At 37.5% G+C, this 5,000-nt stretch overlaps 1 protein-coding gene across 2 annotated transcripts in view; it reads right to left on the bottom strand.

Moving 5' to 3' along the window:
- fus (fusilli) overlaps positions 1-5,000 on the bottom strand; it is a 304,998-nt gene that overhangs the window by 70,133 nt on the left and 229,865 nt on the right. The gene's annotated exons all lie outside the window — the stretch shown is intronic.

Genomic DNA, 5,000 nt, shown 5'->3' with positions numbered 1-5,000 from the left:
GCAACTGGGGCAATCGTGGCGGTCGAAACTGGTATCTCGGGCAATACTTAGTTTCATACCCTTCGCAAAGGTGCGGTCTATATTGAATTTCCTTTATCGAACACAATGTACTGGAGGAATTCCCGACTCCACTTGGGTAGTGGCATCGTTGAGAAAGACCTTTATATTGGAATGGATGGTCCTTCGCAGTAACGATCCCTTTCAAAAAGCACTCATCCGAGTTTGAGGCAGAACCCACTGGTTCATTGTCATCACTTGATTTCAAAGATTGCTGCTCTCTCACCGGGTTGTCATGGCTAATACACGACAAATCGACGGATGTTTCCGTATTTGTTTGCAAACTCGGTGAAGTACAGAAGCCACCGGCTGTATCTATGTGACGTTCTTGTACTGCTGTAGCCAAGCCAATGCAATCTTCTTTGGTACACTGTCGAGCATCAGCCCTCACCTCCCCATCCTTGACTTGCTGATGATGCTGACTACCAAATGCCTCCCACCCACTAGGCAAACAAGACGGGGCAGTCGCTCTGTTCTAAAACAGATTCCTTTCTCCTTTGCTCTTCGCCAATGTCAGACATTTTTGCCCTTTGTCAAAAGAAAAAATCTTTCCTTGGAAGAAATCACTGGGACCGAGTATAACCTTTATGGAACTTGCAAAGCTTGCATAAACAAATGTGCACTTCATGCTTTTTTATAAATAGTCTTTAAAGAAAGGGTTTTACCACCACAAATAAGATTTCAATTCTTTGTAATATAAGAATTCTAAATAGAGACCAACGACACATGAACTAACTGAAACCTTGATGTTAGTTTTGTTAATGAAGTGTAACTGTTAAAGAACTAAATACAAATGAACGACAGCCCTGAGCCCAGATCACATGTTCCTTCCCAGAGACTAAACAACTTGTTCGTCGTCAGATTTACTGTACTTCCCCCCGGCCCCTCTCCCTGTCTTTCCCTTCCACCTTAATTATGCTGACTGACATCCCAACACTACTGGATCCGTGATAGATACACACACAATCTACTACCCAGATTCTGAACCTAGAGACATCGTTCATCTATTCACTACGTAAATGGAAAAAATAAGACCAAAGATACAAATCAGGTTAAGAAATAGGTGTTATGAACCTAGAATTTACAATAAATCATAAAACAAATAGCTCGTAAATATCATAACAATTTCTGATTTTATTTCTAATATTCATGATAAGCATAGTCCCTAATTCGAATCAGCTGACAATCTGGAAGCTTCTAATCAATCCTGCTTAAGCACCTTTACTACCTTGAAAACACAGCCTGTAGAATCAAATTCAATTCCCAACATGATAAATGGAATAATCCTTTCTCGTTAAATGGGTTTATTCATTCATTTGAACAAAAAGTCATACCAAGATGGCACAACTCACTCACCAAAATATGCATATAATGAATTTGTACACACTTGAAAACCAACGAGCTGAAGACAAAAAAAAAATGCCGTTAATCGAACCCAGAGCATGGAAAAAAAAGAGAAATGGGATAATTAGTTCTTTTTCACAAAGATCCAGTTAAAAAAATGGTTATTCCTAACTAAGTGAAAAACAATCTAAAATATATGAACAGACGAGTTAACTCAAACACGGTTTTACTCTCAACGAAAAATCATGAAGACACGTGTCAGCGCAATCATAACACCACAAACGACGAAAGAATCAAATCAAGTAAGAGAGAGAGAGAGAGAGAGAGAGAGAGAGTCTAAAGTGCTTACTATCAAGTCGCAATTCAAAGCTCAGCAACAGTGCCAGAGATGAAAAAATGGTAAATCTTAAACACCTTCATTGATATAATATGGCTCTCTCTCTCTCTCTCTCTCTCTCTCTCTCTCTCTCTCTCTCTCTCTCCAATGTAGTACTGTCTGGCCAGCCAAAGGACCCAATAACACACTAGCGGTAGTATCTCAACGGGTGACTGGTGCCCTGGCCAACCTAATGCCTGTTCTCTTGATTAACAGTCCTAGACGTGACATGTTATTCATCATATACTTAACTAGCTAGAGAGAAACAACGGCAGTGTAATGGTGTTGTTCCGATAAACCATCTAGTCTAAGACTAAAATATAGAAGATCTATTTTGGGAATGACGGTCTAACCAATGAACTTGCTACTAGAATCTAATTTCAAGGGGAAAATCCACTTGTTTCTCCAAAGTAACGATAAAAATCTATTACCGTCAAAATTACCGTAAACCAAAGTTAATAACAATAAAATTGTTTTAAAAAGTTACTAAGGCTCATTAAAAATATGCATGTTCGTGGGTTATTTGAGTATATTTTTAACAAGCAACTGTATTCCTATAAAGAAAAAATACAACGATAATTTTCTTAAGGACCCGTGTGCCCTGAACCCACTTTAGGGTGCTTTGGGAGATTACTATAATAAGCCTTGTCCCCAACTAGAATTAGCAGACAATATGAAGGCTCTATATGAACCTGTCGAGAGATGATCTAATCAAACCTGCTCGAGTATCTTCATACATTGAACACACACACACACACACACACATATATATATATATATATATTATATATATATTATATATATAATATATATATATAATATATATATATATATATATATATATATATATATATATATATATATATAATGCCATGTTATCCAATACTGACCTCAAAATAAATTGTAACTAAAATTAACCTCCTAGTTTGAGTCTTAACTCTTAATGAATCACACATTTGTTCTTGAGTTCTGATATTAATTAACACAATCTAATTACAGTCATTATTTTATATTTTCCTCTTCAGTCTCACTGTGATCACAGAGAGAGAGAGAGAGAGAGAGAGAGAGAGAGAGAGAGAGAGAGAGAGAGAGAGAGAGAGAGAGAGAGAGAGAGTTACCATTACTTCATTTACGAGTACATGTCAACTGGAGGCAACTGGAACTGGTTATCGATTAATATGTCGTCTCTGCAATTCAGTATCGAATAACGCAATTATAAGAAACGTGAGCACACAAGAAAATATTTCGGCAACCTTTAATTAAATGTACTTACAAAAGTTTTCGAACGCAATTTCCGAATCCTTCATGATTTTATCAACTGTTTTCACTTCCCTGATCTCTGAAAACGAATGATTATTTCCCCGAGTCCTCTGCAATATCAACTTTTTGCAGGAACAAAACATATCACAATTATGCTGCATGAAAACGATCATGAACCTTATACCATTATTTACGCAGACCCCCTTTACTTAATCAAGGACTCAATTTCCCAAAACAAAATATAATGACCAAATTCCATGCGAGGTGAAACGGTTAAGATACGCCATCCCAAAGACCACTTCACCAAAAGAAGATTTAGATAGTTTACAAACTTGAGTGGTAGATGATAGCTGGGGAACCCGGGAGGAAAGTGGGAGTGAAGGGTGGAATAACCATCCCGTATGTACCCGCATACCCATCCTTATCAGGGATATCAAAGCATGCTCACGAATTTCAACGCTAACTCAACTGAATTACATATACTCACTTCCACCTTCACTTCTTGACACAGGATACAGGTAGGAACTAAACTCCAAATAACTTTTCAAACAAAACTTCAAAATTTCAAACCACAGATATTTTGGTCAATTCATGCAATCACGTCCAAAGAGCGTTATCCGTCGTCCTCCAATCAGACGATTTGCTATTTAAGAAACATCTACGGAGCTTCCACAAGTATCAGAAAGCTTCTTGTTTTTCAAGAAAACACAGTTTCACTGCAAAATGTTGTTTAAGATTATATCTTTTCACCAAGAATCCAATACAGAAAGTAGCCACAATGACTTCCCAGAACGAAAAACCCGTCACTACTCACCTGCTGATGAGGAAGGTGCGAGAGCGCAACTACCGTACTAGGATTAATTCCCTTGCTGGACACCAGATGGCGAGGAAAAGATGTATGCACAAAAGCCAACCTACTCTCACGCACGTACAAAGAAACATAACACTAGCATACAAGCATTTGCCAACCTCTACATAGTCTGAACTCTGAAGTCATGCGTACACTTGTTAACCACCGAAAATAAGAATGGGTGTCCATGGCTATTGTAACATTATCGTTCCAAACTTCTTGTCATCTGGAAAAATCTCTATGCATTTCCTATTTGAAGCAACTGTCGAACTTTATATGCATTATTATTATACTGCTTGGTTGTTTGGATAATAAAAGTGATCACTTCTGGCTAGTGTTAAAGGTATTGTCCTTCAAAAAGAAAAACTACCCCAATAATATTATCATCATTATTACAAGCTAAGCTATAACCATAGTTGGAAAAACAAGATGCTATAAGCCCAAGGGCTCCAACAGGGGAAAATAACCCAATGAGGAAAGGAAAGAAGAAAGTAAATAAATTAAAAGAGGGGTAATAAAAAATCAAAATAAAACCTTTTAAAAACAGTGACAGCATTAAATTAGATCTTTCATAAAAAAAGAGAAATAAGGTAAACACCGTGCCCGAGTGCACCTTCAAGGAAGAGAACTCTAATCCTAGACATTGGTTGGTAATGGTACAGAGGCTATGGCACTACCCAAGACTAGAGAACAATGGTTTGATTTTGGAGTGTCCTCCTAAAATGTTATTAAATTGTCGGTAACTGACAAGGGAGGCAACAAAATAGAAAAGGATTTTGACAAAAACTAATGAAAAAATTTTCTTTCCCTAGAGAGAGAGAGAGAGAGAGAGAGAGAGAGAGAGAGAGAGAGAGAGAGAGAGAGAGAGAGAGAGAGAGAGAGAGAGAGTTATTTGTCAAGTACACAAGCTTGGGGGAGTGTTATTCATGACCTAAGTCACCAGCAATGGGAAATGCAGATCTGTGGCCCATTGTAAAGAGTGAACTACACATCTTTATTAATTGTTGTATTAAAAGAATGACTGTAATTAGATAGTGTTAATTAGTATCAGAAGTCCAGGACAAATGTGTGATTCCTTAAGAGTTACGACTCAAACTGGAAGGTTAGTTTTAG

Source organism: Palaemon carinicauda, chromosome 22 (genome assembly GCF_036898095.1).
Source record: "Palaemon carinicauda isolate YSFRI2023 chromosome 22, ASM3689809v2, whole genome shotgun sequence".
Lineage (NCBI taxonomy): Eukaryota > Metazoa > Arthropoda > Malacostraca > Decapoda > Palaemonidae > Palaemon > Palaemon carinicauda.
This window is presented reverse-complemented; position numbering and strand designations above follow the sequence as displayed.